A 21,364-nucleotide genomic window follows, 5' to 3' on the forward strand; every position below is an offset into this window, starting at 1 on the left:
TGCTTTCCCAACACTTTTAAAAGCTAAGAAGTTGTGAAAGGTTCACTTGTTAAATATGTCTAACATGCTTAATTTCCTTTTCAATAACCAAACTATCAGTACTCCCAACACTCTAAATGGAAAAACAACCAGATTTCTTTACATCATTAGTCATAATTCCAGTGATTTCCTGGGTGATAAAGTCAATAAATGTTTTTGCTTGTTTGTCATTTGCGCAAGTGTTTTGTTTAGGGGATTAAATGACTAAAGGTGAGTTATGTCTATAAAAAATAAGAGTGCCATAAGGGCACCGGGAACATATTTACCCGTGCCATTGCAATGTTTATCGTGCCATGGCACACTAATAAATGGGGTATTTCGAACCCTTCCGGGTCTTCGGCATAACGAGGCAATGCTTTAACCACTAGGCCACCCCACCGCCCCTATAGCAACAAGAAAACTAAAATGACCACGATGGCGTTGCCCAAAGTACAAAAACAGGATGTTCAGACATGGATATCTGCCAGAACAACATGAAAGACAAACGGTGATGGAAGATTTACAAATGGATCAATTGAAATCAGTTATGACACCAGGTGTTCACTGTCAGATATCCAACGTGTGTTTGAGTAATCTCTCTGACAAATCACTCGAAAAGGTTTGGTAGCTAATAAGTTAAATAAATGTGTATCATAGTCATCTTCAACATCGTTTTATTTCTGTTAGCCAAAATGTTGCTCTTTGGTTGCGTATGGCATTTTCAATGGGACAATGTCCCTTCTAGGATTCACACATACACACACCCACCACACCCACCACACCCCACCGCCACCCTCAACACCCACAGAGATAAGATTCAACATTAAAAAAGTCAACTGGAACAAATTCAACACCTTATGTAAACAAATAGACACTACAGCCATCTTTAACACAGACATAAACATTTTCAACAGAAATCTCACTAACGCCATACTTGACATCGCAGAAAAGTCTATTCCCACTTTTCGGTACAACCCTGCAGAAAAAAACAGTTCCCTTGTGGAGCACAGAAATCATTAATGCCAGAAAGGCAAGAAAAAGTGCCCTAAATCAATCAGAAAGGGACCGTTCCAAATTACAGTTGGCGAAACAACTAAGAAACAAAACTAAGAAATTAATCAAGGCAGCAAAAAAATGACCACTGGAAATTGTTTTGTTCTACCCTAAGGCTTACAAACCGAAACTCCAGAACCATGTGGAACAAATTTAAGGCCATCAAGGGCATCTCCAAAAATACATTTATCCAAACTTTCCGGACCTAGCCACAAACAAAGACAGAGCTAATGCATTTGCTGCCCACCTCTCGGCCGTAAGCAACTCCACCAACTACCCACCCTCCTTCCAAAACACCATAAATAACCACCCCCCATACACCCCACAACCACCCCATACAGACTTACCAATAAACAAAATCATAAACATACACGAACTACAATCTGCACTCAGAAACAACAAGACAACCTCAGCCCCGGGTCCAGATACCATTACATACACTATACTCAACAAACTCACACCCAACATGCAAAACCTAACACTTACCCTCCTTAATCATATCTGGAATTTAGATACTATACCAGACACATGGAAAACAGCCAGGGTGGTACCTATCCTCAAACCAGGGAAACCCAGCAATGAGCCCGACTCCTGTCGCCCCATTTCTCTCACTTCACATTTATGTAAAACCCTAGAAAGCATCATTAACAACAGGCTCAAACATCTCATTTATTCAAAAGACCCGAGTAGCTTTAGTCAAAACCGGTAAACTTTGGACCAAATTTAACATTTAGAACAAGATATCAAAGTAATCCATGCACAAAAACAATACACCATGGCCATTTTCATTGACTTTAGTAAGGCATTTGACATGGTTTGGCACAACGGCCTCATACAAAAGCTACAAAAACAAGCCATACACGGCAGAATTCTAAATTTCATCCACTCTTTCCTTAATAATAGACTCATAACCCTCAAATCTCGCAACACCCTTTCGGACCCCCACCCCTAGAAAATGGGACCCCCAGGACAGCATATTATCTCCAACACTTTTTAACTGCATGATGAACAATATATTCCCAGAAAAAAAGGCCAGAATTTTCCAAATCTAAATTTGCAGATGACATTTCCTTCTGGACCTCTTCCACCTCTTTTAAACAAGCCTCGACCAAATGTCAAAAAATGCTTAGCCATATTCAAAATTGGGCTCAACAATCGGGGTTCCTCATAAATGTTAAAAAAACGTGGGCATACTCTTCAAAAATCAAGAATTGCAAAATAACACACCCAAACAGCACCTAAATAACCAAAAAATAGAATTAAGAAGGAAGCCAAATTCTTAGGAGTCCCACATTCACAACCCTGGTCAATTCCCAACAACACTCTCAAACCGACAAACAATGGAGTCCAACAACACCCACTTACTGGGCTGGGGCCGAACAACACACACTTACTGGGCTGGGGCCCTCCAACACTAAACTTACTGGGCTGGGGCCCAGTTACACTGACTTACTGGGCTGGGGCTCCAACAACACTCACTGACTTACTGGGCTGGGGTCCAACAACACTCACTTACTGGGCTGGGGCCCAACAACACTGACTTACTGGGCTGGGGCCCAACAACACTCACTTACTGGGCTGGGGCCCAACAACACTCACTTACTGGGCTGGGGCCCAACAACACTGACTTACTGGGCTGGGGCCCAACAACACTCACTTACTGGGCTGGGGCCCAACAACACTCACTTACTGGGCTGGGGCCCAACAACACTGACTTACTGGGCTGGGGCCCAACAACACTCACTTACTGGGCTGGGGCCCAACAACAACACTGGGGCCCAACAACACTGACTTACTGGGCTGGGGCCCAACAACACTCACTTACTGGGCTGGGGCCCAACAACACTCACTTACTGGGCTGGGGCCAACAACAACACTCACTGGGGCCCAACAACACTGGGCTGGGGCCCAACAACACTCACTTACTGGGCTGGGGCCCAACAACACTCACTTACTGGGCTGGGGCCCAACAACACTGACTTACTGGGCTGGGGCCCAACAACACTGACTTACTGGGCTGGGGCCCAACAACACTCACTTACTGGGCTGGGGCCCAACAACACTCACTTACTGGGCTGGGGCCCAACAACACTCACTTACTGGGCTGGGGCCCAACAACACTCACTTACTGGGCTGGGGCCCAACAACACTCACTTACTGGGCTGGGGCCCAACAACACTCACTTACTGGGCTGGGGCCCAACAACACTGACTTACTGGGCTGGGGCCCAACAACACTCACTTACTGGGCTGGGGCCCAACAACACTGACTTACTGGGCTGGGGCCCAACAACACTCACTTACTGGGCTGGGGCCCAACAACACTCACTTACTGGGCTGGGGCCCAACAACACTCACTTACTGGGCTGGGGCCCAACAACACTGACTTACTGGGCTGGGGCCCAACAACACTCACTTACTGGGCTGGGGCCCAACAACACTCACTTACTGGGCTGGGGCCCAACAACACTCACTTACTGGGCTGGGGCCCAACAACACACTCACTTACTGGGCTGGGGCCCAACAACACTCACTTACTGGGCTGGGGCCCAACAACACTCACTTACTGGGCTGGGGCCCAACAACACTCACTTACTGGGCTGGGGCCCAACAACACTCACTTACTGGGCTGGGGCCCAACAACACTCACACTGGGCTGGGGCCCAACAACACTCACTTACTGGGCTGGGGCCCAACAACACTCACTTACTGGGCTGGGGCCCAACAACACTCACTTACTGGGCTGGGGCCAACAACACTCACTTACTGGGCTGGGGCCCAACAACACTCACTTACTGGGCTGGGGCCCAACAACACTCACTTACTGGGCTGGGGCCCAACAACACTCACTTACTGGGCTGGGGCCCAACAACACTGACTTACTGGGCTGGGGCCCAACAACACTGACTTACTGGGCTGGGGCCCAACAACACTCACTTACTGGGCTGGGGCCCAACAACACTCACTTACTGGGCTGGGGCCCAACAACACTGACTTACTGGGCTGGGGCCCAACAACACTCACTTACTGGGCTGGGGCCCAACAACACTCACTTACTGGGCTGGGGCCCAACAACACTCACTTACTGGGCTGGGGCCCAACAACACTCACTTACTGGGCTGGGGCCCAACAACACTCACTTACTGGGCTGGGGCCCAACAACACTCACTTACTGGGCTGGGGCCCAACAACACTCACTTACTGGGCTGGGGGCCCAACAACACTCACTTACTGGGCTGGGGCCCAACAACACTCACTTACTGGGCTGGGGCCCAACAACACTCACTTACTGGGCTGGGGACCCAACAACACTCACTTACTGGGCTGGGGCCCAACAACACTCACTTACTGGGCTGGGGCCCAACAACACTCACTTACTGGGCTGGGGCCCAACAACACTCACTTACTGGGCTGGGGCCCAACAACACTCACTTACTGGGCTGGGGCCCAACAACACTCACTTACTGGGCTGGGGCCCAACAACACTGACTTACTGGGCTGGGGCCCAACAACACTGACTTACTGGGCTGGGGCCCAACAACACTCACTTACTGGGCTGGGGCCCACACTCACACTGGGCTGGGGTCCACTCACTACTGGGCTGGGGCCCAACAACACTCACTTACTGGGCTGGGGTCCAACAACACTCACTTACTGGGCTGGGGCCCAACAACACTCACTTACTGGGCTGGGGCCCAACAACACTCACTTACTGGGCTGGGGCCCAACAACACTCACTTACTGGGCTGGGGCCCAACAACACTCACTTACTGGGCTGGGGCCCAACAACACTCACTTACTGGGCTGGGGCCCAACAACACTCACTTACTGGGCTGGGGCCCAACAACACTCACTTACTGGGCTGGGGCCCAACAACACTGACTTACTGGGCTGGGGCCCAACAACACTGACTTACTGGGCTGGGGCCCAACAACACTCACTTACTGGGCTGGGGCCCAACAACACTCACTTACTGGGCTGGGGCCCAACAACACTCACTTACTGGGCTGGGGCCCAACAACACTCACTTACTGGGCTGGGGCCCCAACAACACTCACTTACTGGGCTGGGGCCCAACAACACTCACTTACTGGGCTGGGGCCCAACAACACTCACCTACTGGGCTGGGCCCAACAACACTCACTTACTGGGCTGGGGCCCAACAACACTCACTTACTGGGCTGGGGCCCAACAACACTCACTTACTGGGCTGGGGCCCAACAACACTCACTTACTGGGCTGGGGCCCAACAACACTCACTTACTGGGCTGGGGCCCAACAACACTCACTTACTGGGCTGGGGCCCAACAACACTCACTTACTGGGCTGGGCCCAACAACACTCACTTACTGGGCTGGGGCCCAACAACACTGACTTACTGGGCTGGGGCCCAACAACACTCACTTACTGGGCTGGGGCCCAACAACACTGACTTACTGGGCTGGGGCCCAACAACACTGACTTACTGGGCTGGGGCCCAACAACACTCACTTACTGGGCTGGGGCCCAACAACACTCACTCACTTACTGGGCTGGGGCCCAACAACACTCACTTACTGGGCTGGGGCCCAACAACACTCACTTCACTGGGCTGGGGCAACCAACACTCACTTACTGGGCTGGGGCCCAACAACACTGACTTACTGGGCTGGGGCCCAACAACACTCACTTACTGGGCTGGGCCCAACAACACTCACTTACTGGGCTGGGGCCCAACAACACTCACTTACTGGGCTGGGGCCCAGCACAACACTCACTTACTGGGCTGGGGCCCAACAACACTCACTTACTGGGCTGGGGCCCAACAACACTCACTTACTGGGCTGGGGCCCAACAACACTCACTTACTGGGCTGGGGCCCAACAACACTCACTTACTGGGCTGGGGCCCAACAACACTGACTTACTGGGCTGGGGCCCAACAACACTCACTTACTGGGCTGGGGCCCAACAACACTCACTTACTGGGCTGGGGCCCAACAACACTCACTTACTGGGCTGGGGCCCAACAACACTCACTTACTGGGCTGGGGCCCAACAACACTCACTTACTGGGCTGGGGCCCAACAACACTTCACTTACTGGGCTGGGGCCCAACAACACTCACTTACTGGGCTGGGGCCCAACAACACTCACTTACTGGGCTGGGGCCCTACAACTCTCACTTACTGGGCCCAACAACACCCTTACTGGGCTGGGGGCCCAACAACTCACTTACTGGGCTGGGGCCCAACAACACTCACTTACTGGGCTGGGGCCCAACAACACTCACTTACTGGGCTGGGGCCCAACAACACTCACTTACTGGGCTGGGGCCCAACAACACTCACTTACTGGGCTGGGGCCCAACAACACTCACTTACTGGGCTGGGGCCCAACAACACTCACTTACTGGGCTGGGGCCCAACAACACTGACTTACTGGGCTGGGGCCCAACAACACTCACTTACTGGGCTGGGGCCCAACAACACTCACTTACTGGGCTGGGGCCCAACAACACTCACTTACTGGGCTGGGGCCCAACAACACTCACTCACTGGGCTGGGGCCCAACAACACTCACTTACTGGGCTGGGGCCCAACAACACTCACTTACTGGGCTGGGGCCCAACAACACTCACTTACTGGGCTGGGGCCCAACAACACTCACTTACTGGGCTGGGGCCCAACAACACTCACTTACTGGGCTGGGGCCCAACAACACTGACTTACTGGGCTGGGGCCCAACAACACTCACTTACTGGGCTGGGGCCCAACAACACTCACTTACTGGGCTGGGGCCCAACAACACTGTTCACTTACTGGGCTGGGGCCCAACAACACTGGGCACTTACTGGGCTGGGGCCCAACAACACTCACTTACTGGGCTGGGGCCCAACAACACTCACTTACTGGGCTGGGGCCCCAACAACACTCACTTACTGGGCTGGGGCCCAACAACACTCACTTACTGGGCTGGGGCCCAACAACACTCACTTACTGGGCTGGGGCCCAACAACACTCACTTACTGGGCTGGGGCCCAACAACACTCACTTACTGGGCTGGGGCCCAACAACACTCACTTACTGGGCTGGGGCCCAACAACACTCACTTACTGGGCTGGGGCCCAACAACACTCACTTACTGGGCTGGGGCCCAACAACACTCACTTACTGGGCTGGGGCCCAACAACACTCACTTACTGGGCTGGGGCCCAACAACACTCACTTACTGGGCTGGGGCCCAACAACACTCACTTACTGGGCTGGGGCCCAACAACACTCACTTACTGGGCTGGGGCCCAACAACACTCACTTACTGGGCTGGGGCCCAACAACACTCACTTACTGGGCTGGGGCCCAACAACACTGAATCCAACAACACTCACTGGGCTGGGGTCCAACAACACTGACTTACTGGGCTGGGGCCCAACAACACTCACTTACTGGGCTGGGGCCCAACAACACTGACTTACTGGGCTGGGGCCCAACAACACTCACTTACTGGGCTGGGGCCCAACAACACTCACTTACTGGGCTGGGGCCCAACAACACTCACTTACTGGGCTGGGGCCCAACAACACTCACTTACTGGGCTGGGGCCCAACAACACTCACCACTGGGCTGGGGCCCAACAACACTCACTTACTGGGCTGGGGCCCAACAACACTCACTTACTGGGCTGGGGTCCAACAACACTCACTTACTGGGCTGGGGTCCAACAACACTCACTTACTGGGCTGGGGCCCAACAACACTCACTTACTGGGCTGGGGTCCAACAACACTCACTTACTGGGCTGGGGCCCAACAACACTCACTTACTGGGCTGGGGTCCAGCAACACTCACTTACTGGGCTGGGGCCCAACAACACTCACTTACTGGGCTGGGTCCAACAACACTCACTTACTGGGCTGGGGCCCAACAACACTCACTTACTGGGCTGGGGCCCAACAACACTCACACTATACTGGGCTGGGGCCCAACAACACTCACCCACTGGGCTGGGGCCCAACAACACTCACTTACTGGGCTGGGGCCCAACAACACTCACTTACTGGGCTGGGGCCCAACAACACTCACTTACTGGGCTGGGGCCCAACAACACTGACTTACTGGGCTGGGGCCCAACAACACTCACTTACTGGGCTGGGGCCCAACAACACTCACTTACTGGGCTGGGGTCCAACAACACTCACTTACTGGGCTGGGGCCCAACAACACTCACTTACTGGGCTGGGGCCCCAACACTACAACAACACAACACTTACTGGGCTGGGGCCCAACAACACTCACTTACTGGGCTGGGGTCCAACAACACTCACTTACTGGGCTGGGGCCCAACAACACTCACTTACTGGGCTGGGGCCCAACAACACTCACTTACTGGGCTGGGGCCCAACAACACTCACTTACTGGGCTGGGGCCCAACAACACTCACTTACTGGGCTGGGGCCCAACAACACTCACTTACTGGGCTGGGGCCCAACAACACTGACTTACTGGGCTGGGGCCCAACAACACTCACTTACTGGGCTGGGGCCCAACAACACTCACACTCACTGGGCTGGGGCCCAACAACACTCACTTACAACACAACACCTCACTTACTGGGCTGGGGCCCAACAACACTCACTTACTGGGCTGGGGCCCAACAACACTGACTTACTGGGCTGGGGCCCAACAACACTCACTTACTGGGCTGGGGCCCAACAACACTCACTTACTGGGCTGGGGCCCAACAACACTCACTTACTGGGCTGGGGCCAACACTCACTTACTGGGCTGGGGCCCAACAACACTCACTTACTGGGCTGGGGTCCAACAACACTCACTTACTGGGCTGGGGTCCAACAACACTCACACTCACTGGGCTGGGGCCCAACAACACTCACTTCACTGGGCTGGGGCCCAACAACACTCACTTACTGGGCTGGGGCCCAACAACACTCACTTACTGGGCTGGGGCCCAACAACACTCACTTACTGGGCTGGGGCCCAACAACACTCACTTACTGGGCTGGGGCCCAACAACACTCACTTACTGGGCTGGGGCCCAACAACACTCACTTACTGGGCTGGGGCCCAACAACACTCACTTACTGGGCTGGGGCCCAACAACACTCACTTACTGGGCTGGGGTCCAACAACACTCACTTACTGGGCTGGGGCCCAACAACACTCACTTACTGGGCTGGGGCCCAACAACACTCACTTACTGGGCTGGGGCCCAACAACACTCACTTACTGGGCTGGGGCCCAACAACACTCACTTACTGGGCTGGGGCCCAACAACACTCACTTACTGGGCTGGGGCCCAACAACACGCGTTCACTGGGCTGGGGCCCAACAACACTCACTTACTGGGCTGGGGCCCAACAACACTCACTTACTGGGCTGGGGCCCAACAACACTCACTTACTGGGCTGGGGCCCAACAACACTCACTTACTGGGGCCCAACAACACTGGGGCCCAACAACACTCACTTACTGGGCTGGGGCCCAACAACACTCCACTGGCTGGGCTGGGGCCCAACAACACTCACTTACTGGGCTGGGGCCCAACAACACTCACACTTACTGGGCTGGGGCCCAACAACACTCACTTACTGGGCTGGGGCCCAACAACACTCACTTACTGGGCTGGGGCCCAACAACACTCACTTACTGGGCTGGGGCCCAACAACACTCACTTACTGGGCTGGGGCCCAACAACACTGAGTTACTGGGCTGGGGCCCAACAACACTCACTTACTGGGCTGGGGCCCAACAACACTCACTTACTGGGCTGGGGCCCTACAAACTCACTCACTGGGCTGGGGCCCAACAACACTCACTTACTGGGCTAGCCCAACAACACTGACTTACTGGGCTGGGGCCCAACAAACACTCACTTACTGGGCTGGGGTCCAACAACACTCACTTACTGGGCTGGGGTCCAACAACACTCACTTACTGGGCTGGGGCTAGTCAACCTCACTTACTGGGCTGGGGCCCAACAACACTCACTTACTGGGCTGGGGCCCAACAACACTCATTTACTGGGCTGGGGTCCAACAACACTCTCACTTACTGGGCTGGGGTCCAACAACACTCACTTACTGGCTAGCCCAACAACACTCACTTACTGGGCTGGGGCCCAACAACACTCACTGAACTGGGCTAGGTCCAACACTCCACTTACTGGGCTGGGGCCCAACAACACTGACTTACTGGGCTGGGGCCCAACAACACTCACTTACTGGGCTGGGGCCCAACAACACTCACTACTGGCTAGCCCAACAACACTCACTCACTGGGGGCCCAACAACACTCACTTACTGGGCTGGGGCCCAACAACACTCACTTACTGGGCTGGGGCCCAACAACACTCACTTACTGGGCTGGGGATCCAACAACACTCACTTACTGGGCTGGGGCCCAACATCACTCACTTACTGGGCTGGGAGCCCAACAACACTCACTTACTGGGCTGGGGCCCAACAACACTCACTTTACTGGGCTGGGGCCCAACAACACTCACTTACTGGGCTGGGGTCCAACAACACTCACTTACTGGGCTGGGGCCCAACAACACTCACTGGGCTGGGGTCCAACAACACTCACTTACTGGGCTGGGGTCCAACAACACTCACTTACTGGGCTGGGGCCCAACAACACTCACTTACTGGGCTGGGGCCCAACAACACTCACTTACTTACTGGGCTGGGGCCCAACAACACTCACTTACTGGGCTGGGGTCCAACAACACTCACTTACTGGGCTGGGGCCCAACAACACTCACTTACTGGGCTGGGGCCCAACAACACTCACTTACTGGGCTGGGGCCCAACAACACTCACTTACTGGGCTGGGGCCCAACAACACTCACTTACTGGGCTGGGGCCCAACAACACTCACTGAGCTGGGCTGGGGCCCAACAACACTCACTTACTGGGCTGGGGCCCAACAACACTCACTTACTGGGCTGGGGCCCAACACACTCACTTACTGGGCTGGGGTCCAACAACACTCACTTACTGGGCTGGGGCCCAACAACACTCACTTACTGGGCTGGGGCCCAACAACACTCACTTACTGGGCTGGGGCCCAACAACACTCACTTACTGGGCTGGGGCCCAACAACACTCACTTACTGGGTTGGGGCCCAACAACACTCACTTACTGGGCTGGGGCCCAACAACACTCACTGAGCTGGGCTGGGGCCCAACAACACTCACTTACTGGGCTGGGGCCCAACAACACTGACTTACCTGGGGCCCAACACTCACTTACTGGGCTGGGGCCCAACAACACTCACTTACTGGGCTGGGGCCCAACAACACTCACTTACTGGGCTGGGGCCCAACATCACTCACTTACTGGGCAGGGATCCAACAACACTCACTTACTGGGCTGGGGCCCAACAACACTCACTTACTGGGCTGGGGCCCAACAACACTCACTTACTGGGCTGGGGCCCAACAACACTCACTTACTGGGCTGGGGCCCAACAACACTCACACTGGGCTGGGGCCCAACAACACTCACTTACTGGGCTGGGGCCCAACAACACTCACTGACTGGGCTGGGGTCCAACAACACTCACTTACTGGGCTGGGGCCCAACAACACTCACTTACTGGGCTGGGGCCCAACAACACTCACTTACTGGGCTGGGGTCCAACAACACTCACTTACTGGGCTGGGGCCCAACAACACTCACTTACTGGGCTGGGGCCCTACAACACTCACTGGGCTGGGGCCCAACAACACTCACTTACTGGGCTGGGGCCCAACAACACTTGACTTACTGGGCTGGGGCCCAACAACACTCACTTACTGGGCTGGGGCCCAACACAACCCACTATTTAAACTCGTCACACACAAATACAACAACATAAAGAAATCAACACTTAAAAAATTCAAAATTAACCCTTTAAGAGCTCCATGCATCACCCACCTCTACACTCACAACAACTAAACGACATACAACATACACCTCCCATTACAAGCTGCTACACTCACAACAACTAAACGACATACAACATACACCTCCCATTACAAACTACATCCACGACAACTAAACGACATACAACATACACCTCCCATTACAAGCTACACTCACAACAACTAAACGACATACAACATACACCTCCCATTACAAGCTACACTCACAACAACTAAACGACATACAACATACACCTCCCATTACAAGCTGCTACACTCACAACAGCTAAACGACATACAACATACACCTCCCATTACAAGCTACACTCACAACAACTAAACGACATACAACATACACCTCCCATTACAAACTACATCCACGACAACTAAACGACATACAACATACACCTCCCATTACAAGCTACACTCACAACAACTAAGCGACATACAACATACACTTCCCATTACAAGCTGCTACACTCACGACAACTAAACGACATACAAAATACACCTCCCATTACACGCTGCTACACTCCCAACAGCTAAACGACATACAACATACACCTCCCATTACACGCTGCTACACTCACAACAGCTAAACGACATACAACATACACCTCCCATTACAAGCTACATCCACGACAAACCCCAACCCATCACAGACACTAACCTAGACAATATCCTCCACCAGCTACCAAAAGACACCAACAAATCCACTATAACAAACATCACAAACAACTACATCAACAACAGCTACCCCACCCACACCCACACAGACACATCAATCAACCCAAACAAAACCACTGGTATAGGCATACATGCCCAACAACAACAACAACACACACACACACAATCCATATTTAGTATTACCCGGTGGCCCGGCCCGGCCCGACCTTTCTTGGCCCGACTTTTAGGCCACCCCCGCACAGAGCGTGCCAGTGTAAGATTGAAAACTTACCCGCGTCGAAATCACGACGGTTTTCAATCTTACACTTGTAAGATTGAAAACTTACCCGCGTTGAATAGGTACCCGACGGGTACTTTTTCAACATTGAATTATTACCCGGACTCACTTTTCAACTCCAGGGGTCTTTTTTCAATATTTAATAATTACCCGGCTGCCATTGAAAATTAACCCGGTTCACGTATTGAAAACATACCCGAGTTGAATCAGTACCCTCGCTGTTTCTACACTGTAAACGGACGTAGCCAATTAAAACACCATGGATTAGCTTTTACCCATGTCCCTATTTATATATATTTCTAGCAATATAACTTAAATATAGATTCGTGTTTGTGTTATTATATGGTCTCTCGTAATTTCCTGTGGAATGGCTTGTGTACACATATGTATGGTTTTATCAACCGCCTCCGTGGTGTAGAGGTAAGAGCGTCCGCCCGGAGAGCGGAAGGTCGCGGGTTCGATCCCCGACCGCGTCATACCAAAAGACGTTAAAATATGGTACTTGTTGGTCCCTGCCTGGCGCTCGGCATTAATGGGTACAACAAGGACTGGTCGGCTCGGAGTCAGTATAATGTGTTTGAGTGGGGTATTCATCCTTCACTGCGGCATGGTATCTCAGTGGGCTAGCACTATAAAACCAGCTTCAGTCTGGGCTAGTACAAGCAGCCGCACATACACATACACATGCATGCACGTCGTCATATGAGCGACATATTCTCAAGCACGACGTTAAACCCAATTTCACCTCACCTTTTGATGGTTTTATCAAAATGTTTCTGCAAAATGTTGTTCATACGGTGAGACCGAAATAAATAATTGGTTGAATGACTGTATGCCTATCTGTGATGTTTGAAGTTACACGTCGCCGTTCCAGACGGGTACATCCAAATCTTTGGAGTAGGGGTTGGCTTAGACTAACGCTTAGTCTCTGAATATATAATTTTGATTCTAACAAACACACCCATTTGAATTGAAAAGGAGCCCGAGGGAGACCGGAGATTCAGAGACTAAATACATCTGCATTGGGGCTACACGTGGTAGGGACAACACCAATTAGAAGTCACATCATACAACCAACAGAAAACAGTATAAGTTACAGGCATATTTATTGACCCTAATGTTAAGCCTTCTCCTATCTCCATGCTGCCATCACCTCATGTGGGCCAGTCAAGCCACCCCACTGCCTATAACAGTTTACAGTTTGGAACTTGCAGCCCACAATGTCACTTGGAGACTATATGGCCAGGGATCTATCTGGAACACCAACAAAATTATGAAGGATTTTGAACCTGTCTCCAAATTCAAAAGTTTCCATTTGTATAATATGCGAAGAGGATATTCATTCAACATCCCCTTTTTCGTAATTTCAATTTTATTTCTGAATCCCTGTTCCAGTCAAAACTAGGCAGCCAGGGAAGCGCTCGGTCAGAATATATGCAGTAATCTAATTGGATACAGGTGTAATGTTTTACGAAACAAACACAAGCTTATTTTTAATTATGAAACATATTAATTAAGAATATAATTAATTCAGTTCAATGGAAATGAAAACACCAGCATCTGTCTTATGATTGAAGATGTTGTTGGTATTTCTAGAAACTAGATCAACCTCACCAGATTTCACCTTGCATGCCTCAATCACATCACGAAGGTAAACCTATTTAATTCCAAGATGCTGTACCTTTTCAATTTCGTTCTTGATGAGTAGGCGACTAACGTGGGGTGGCCAGGTTTGCTGACTGGGTTGACACGTCATCGTACCCCAATTGCGTAGATCCATGCTCAGGCTCATAAAGGTAACCGACGTAAGCCTTTCATGTCCAGTCCCGTCTTTCACATACAAGTATACATGTATTAACAGAAACAATATCCAATATATAGATGGTTTATCCTCAAACTTTATTCATGTATTTCTACATAAAAACTATATTGGATTTTGTTTCTTTTAATATGTTTGTTTTGTACATCATTACATCAAAGACAGTGTCACTACAGTACCGAACTTTATTGTGCAACTTAGAGAGAGCGGAGAGAGAGAGAGCGCGCGCGAGAGAGCGCGAGAGTGTGCGCGAGTGTGTGCGCGAGTGTGAGCGCGAAAGTATGGTGGCTGATTAAGGCCATCGCTTTCTCGCCTTAAAATTCGGAGGCAAGAAAGCGAGAAAGCGATATCACGAGACGAGAAAGCGATATCACGAGACGAGAAAGCGATATCACGAGATGAGAAAGCAATAGCACGAGACGAGAAAGCGATAACGCGAGACGAGAAAGCGATATCATTGCGCGAGAAAGCGATATTACCAACAATTCAGTGCTGTCTGCGCATGACCGACTACAAACGGGAGCTCAGTCGCCATCGTAATTTCTGGAAAGTATTAAATTGTTTTCAGTAATGTTCTTGCCCACGAATGGCGGTGTATGACTTGACGTTTAGAAAATATCTAATAGAGATGTAGACTTTCCTTTGACATGCCATTTGCACGTATACAATAGTCATATCGTGAAATAACGGAAACGTTCATTTTGTGATGTGACTTAAGGAATTACATATTTGTTGACATATATGGATTCGAATTGTCTTAACCAACTTAATCACACCAACCAATTGAATTGTTTCTTTGATGGGCATTTTAGATGTTGAGTTGATGAAGAATAATGACAATTATATTGGATATACAACTTCTTTTATTCTGTGGAGGCGACGTTTCGACATAGATTCTAATGTCGTTGTCAAGCAAGTGATACATGAGTAACAAATCGAGAGAATATATACATGAGTTGTTATTACAGTAGATAGGGAATGAGTTGTTTATACATTAAATGAGGTTGATGTACAACGCTTGTAGAAGAGATTTAGTAAGTTGATTGGAAGCCAGAAGGGTGATATACAAGGACTGAATTAGAATTTATAGGAGGCCAGGTGGATGTATATACAAAAGATGGGTTTGATGTACATAGTTGAATTGAAACAGATAATGTACACAAGAAATATTATTGATTACTTTATCAAGTGATGGTAGGCATTGGGAATGTACTATCCTTCATCTCCGTTGAGAGCGGATCGTATCTTCTTGATGTGTACTGCTTCCAAAAGTTTCCGAATTTTCTAGTCTGACTGGTTCTTTTCTATGGTTTTCTTTGAATTATGATGCTGTGTGAGAAGTATGTCGGAAGTGCCAGATGAACGGGAGGGACCTATGACAAATAAGGCATTGTGACGAGTATATTTTCATGGTGATTTCCACCATGAATGGCCAGCACTGAGACAATCAACCACATCCAAACCATCATCCTAAAATAAAATCACTGAGTGAGTGTGTGAATTCAAATATATGTCGCCTAAGATCAATATTCATGTTTTAGGTTCATTGTTGATGGTTTTGTGACGCCATATTGTACGCCATCAGTTCAATTCCAACTGAATGGAATGGTGAGTTACACTTACATTTCAAACAAATTGGGAGCTTGCGTTTCTTTTGCAGCTCAGTTTATTACATATACATCACATTCAGAGAGTTTAGAAGTATGTGACACTATAAATGAGCCGTATGTAGACAATTCAAAAATAATTATCAGTTCTCGCTGTTTGGTTATAGGTGGAGGAATTAGAAATGAGGCATGGGAACTTAACCGTTTATGTTTATGTCACTTTATTGTATTTCAGGGTGATCAAAATACAGCTGTAGTTTCTTTGAATTAATAAAGACGATGAAATTTATTAACTGAAGAACTTCACCTACATGAACCCAATTCGCTCCTACCCAAAGATAGAGGAGATGCACGTGACAGTAAAGCACCTCGGTACCTCAATGTAGTAACAGAACCATTCCACAGTCAATGGTGTAATCAAAGCAAATAAAAGGATGCAGTCAAACGTTCGTCTAATCAAAGCTGAAAATAGTACGCAGTTAAACGCTGGTCTAGCCATATATAGTGAACTTCTTTGGATGGCATTTAGAAGTTGGTGTGCTTAACAACGGGGAAAGTTATATGGATATACAACTCCTTTATTATAATGTAAGCGACATTTTGATCCGCCAATTTCAAACCTGTTCTGCCATCAAAATATCTATCAAAACCAATCTTTCCGCCATGTTTTCTTCTGACAAAAGTTAGATAATAGATATGTTATACCAACAACTGGTTTTCTACAATATATTGTTACCCTCCGTCGCCATTTTGACTGTATGTAATAATTGATGTGTGCGATATGTACTCTTATACCACCATTGGTGGTCTATTGAGAATAAAAGTTTTATTGAGATAAAAGGCTACATCTGGACGTGGTCGCATAGGTTTTGAAAAGCTGATTAGTGTATCCAGTTAATCTTTCGTAACATTTTCGTTTTCAGAGGAGGACTTGAAACTCGTTCAATATATGGAACTATCAACCTGTATCATCTTGTTTATAACCTGGTCAACTCATGTCCAAACGATTCAAATCGAATGAGAGCAATAGGTGGCATTCACTGGGATGCAGACAAATAAACCCTCCTACACATCTACAAAACTTTTATCTTGTACACACTGGAGTGAGTCGCTCCCCTCCTTCTCTATCCCCAACTAAACTCCTTACAATATATAAAAAAAAACACAGGTGCAAAGACTAGTACCCACTACCTATTAGTTACTAGAAGAAACCAAATGACTCAATAACTATCAGACTGGGTCTGAAAATAAAATATCAGAATATATACAGAATAAACCCTTTAAAACATCCCTATCCAGCCACACATTACAGTGTAAACTCGATTATCCAGACTAACTCACAATGTCAAGGCCACGCACCACACGTTTCACAACCAAAACATAAACACCGTACCCTGGCTCCCCAGCCCTACTTTTTAACATTTAACCCCAATTCATCTATTTAGTAGACTCCTTATTAGCTTATCAGCAACAGTTTAACTGTTCTGCACAATAAGTCACAATATACTTTACACCACTTACTTAGTTGAACTTATACGCAATCAACTTCACACCTTCTTACGTCCAACTTCTCAACTCCCCATCTAAACTTAATTATTTTCAATATACAGGTGTTTATCATATAGTGCTTTATTCCCCAAGCAATAATTTCATTACATTTTGGTTAAACACACCTACCACGTCGGTCGATGAATTGTGGCACTGTCTCAAGTCGATAGTTGGGAGTTCGGGGACAGACAAGCCATTCTTGTAGAAGTATGAGAGATTATGGCACATACATTTAGAACAATACCTTTTCCACATAATAGTAGATATATATATGTGTGAAATATGCACGCATAAAACTACCAGATGAAAGGCACATGGTTTATAAAATTCCACCACTGATACAATACAGCCCGACGGGGAGTTGGTTTAGTTGGTCTGTTGTTTAACACCGCACTAGGCAATATTACAGCTATATGGCGGCGATCTGTAAATATTCGAGACAATACAGTGATCAACATTATGAGCAAAAAACGCCACGGAGTTGGGTAACGATGACATTGTCAACCAACCAAGTCAGCGAGCCCGACCACCCGATTCTGTTAGTCACCTTTTACGACAAGCATGTGTTGCTGAGGACCAATATAACCCGGATCTTCACGCGTAACATGGGGAGTAGGGAAATGTGTAGCTTAGCCCAGTGAAAAACAGAGCTCATAAAACAGGACTCATAAAATACCTAAAGGTATTTAAGAGATGTTAAGAAGAACTTCTGTATTTGTACAACACGATGCAACGGAGTATATTCTTATCCTCCATCGAGTGAATGAAGACACTAGAAACTAGGAAACAGAAAGCTAAAGACGTACAGTGATAAACAAACAGCGATAAGATAACAAGGGAAGCCAGTACTTAATTAGCGCTAAATTGGTAGGGTGGATGGACAAATGGAAGCCAGGGATTGTTAATCCCAGCATGAATAATGAGATAACAATGGCGGCATTTAACAAGGGAAATGACAATAAAGAAATGCAAGCCAGGAATTAATCCAGACCTAATTAGTGATGTAACAATAAATTAAATGATTGTTATCCTTTTTACAGACTTTTTAAGAGCGCTCATTTATTTCAACACACTCGGTTTCTGGTGTTATTGTTGGATTATTGTTTGTACAAGTCAAAGGATTAATTAGAAAAATGCCACAGAATTCGAAAGCATGTTCATTTTGTTTCTATACAATTAAACCAAATGACAATGAAGCCTCCTGTTGGATTAAATCATACGCAGGTTAGACGTCATGTGCAGACAGGGCAGAATTACGTGAAATATCGCTTTCTCGCTCTATTGCTTTCTCGCTCTATCGCTTTCCTGCTTTCTCGCCTTAGTATATCGCTTTCACGCTCTATCGCTTTCTCGCTCTATCGCTTTCTCGCTCTATCGCTTTCTCGCTTTCTTGCTCTATCGCTGTCTCGCCTTAGTATATCGCTTTCGCGCTCTATCGCTTTCTCGCTATATCGCTTTCTCGCTATATCGCTTTCTCGCTACATCGCTTTCTCGCCTTGGTATATCGCTTTCTCGCTCTATCGCTTTCTCGCGTAATGTTATCGCTTTCTCGTCTCGTGCTATCGCTTTCTCGTCTCGTGTTATTGCTTTCTCGTCTCGTGTTATCGCTTTCTGGTCTCGCGCTATCGCTTTCTCGTCTCGTGTTATCGCTTTCTCGTCTCGTGCTATCCGTTCTCTTCTCGTGTTATCGCTTTCTCGTCTCGTGATATCGCTTTCTCGCCTCCGAATTTTAAGGCGAGAAAGCAATGGCCCTAATCAGCCACCATACGAAAGTGTGCGAGACTGAGTGCGCGAGTGTGAGCGCGAGAGAGTGTGCGCGAGAGTTTCTGAGTGAGTGAGTGTGAGAGAGTGTGAGCGTGTGAGAGTGTGAATTTAATGTCCGTAAACAAGTATTTTGGATGGCAATTGTTAGTAGTGACGTTTTATTGTTGATACATGTAAGTATCTATGTATGTACATTTGCCCCATTCCATCTGTTGGTCACGTTGGTCAGTAACTGGGGGCGGTGGGGTAGCCTAGTGGTTAAAGCGTTGGCTCGTCACGCCGAGGATCCGGGTTCGATTCCCCACATGGGCACAATATGGTGAGCCCATTTCTGGTGTCCCCCACCGTGATATTGCTGGAATATTGCTAAAAGCGTCATAAAACTAAACTCAGTAAGTCAGTCAGTGGTCAGTAACTGAGCGATACTAATACCACTATATTATCTTATTACTTACTGATGGAAATTCCCAAAACTCAAAATAATCTTAGGCTGTACTCATTCAAAAGAAATGGTTAATATTGACCAACATGCTTATGTGATACACGTGTGACGTGTGACGCATTATTTCACACTGAACTACAATCTACGGGGTTGACATGCAGCGTATACAGCATTCAAAGAACACTGACAAAGGTACCTCTGTCATTCATCATAAAACGTGCAAAATACTACTGGTACCATTTTTTACAGTACAAGAGCAGGGGCGGATAAAGCTTTTTGAGAAAGGGGGTGCACATTATTTAGAAGGGGGCGGCTGAGCTTGAGCATGGATCTACGCAATTGGGGTACGATGACGTGTCAACAGAGTCAGCAAGCCTGACCACCCGACCACGTTAGTCGCCTACTCATCAAGAACGAGATTGAAAAGGTACAGCATCTTGGAATTAAATATGTCAACTATACTCTCTCTCTCTCTCAGATATATAATATGCCATAGCACTCATACAATCGGAGCTTACTTTTGCATCTTCCATTGTGAACTAGGGAAGAGAAGTAACCACATACAAACGATCAAGGAAACGCCCTTTCCTGAAAATATATTCGTGTGTTTTGTATTATTTTTCCCTAACGTTAAATTGATGTCCAACGGATGCTCGTGTTGTCCACATTAAGATACACGGTAAAACTATCTAATTGTTTAAAGGTCACATGCAACGTAAAACACAACTTTGCAGATTCTGATACCTTTCGGTATGGACTTACCGAAACAAAGCGTCAAAAATGCAAATTCATCTTATAAAGTTGAAAAATAACGCGATGAAAAAAACCGCGCGAAATCGGTGTTCAAACGTTTCACTAATTTTCCCCAGACTTTTCTGGGGAATACGGGTTTCAACAGCTGGGCTGCGCTCATAGCACGTGCGCAGTGAAATAGGTTCGCGCAACTTGGAAGCGGGCTGTCTGGTGAATACTCGGTGAAGGCTTTGATGTGAGCTATTTTCATAATGTTTTGTTGATATCTCACAGGCGCGAACTTTTTTATATGTTATGACAGTAAATAAACTGTTTATATAATTTCATTTGTCTATTTCACCACACGTTCTTCTTACCGAGTCACTTTCTCAGTTTGATACTTAAAAGCAATGTCATTATTTAGCGTTGACACAATTTCTAACTGTGATATAGATATGTCGCTGTCACAGACAAAACTCAATGTCTTGTTTTATTGACACCTGTGTGTCGGCCT

This window comes from Haliotis rubra, unplaced genomic scaffold (assembly GCF_003918875.1).
Source record: "Haliotis rubra isolate DU_JTF1 unplaced genomic scaffold, ASM391887v1 Scf840, whole genome shotgun sequence".
Taxonomy (NCBI): domain Eukaryota; kingdom Metazoa; phylum Mollusca; class Gastropoda; order Lepetellida; family Haliotidae; genus Haliotis; species Haliotis rubra.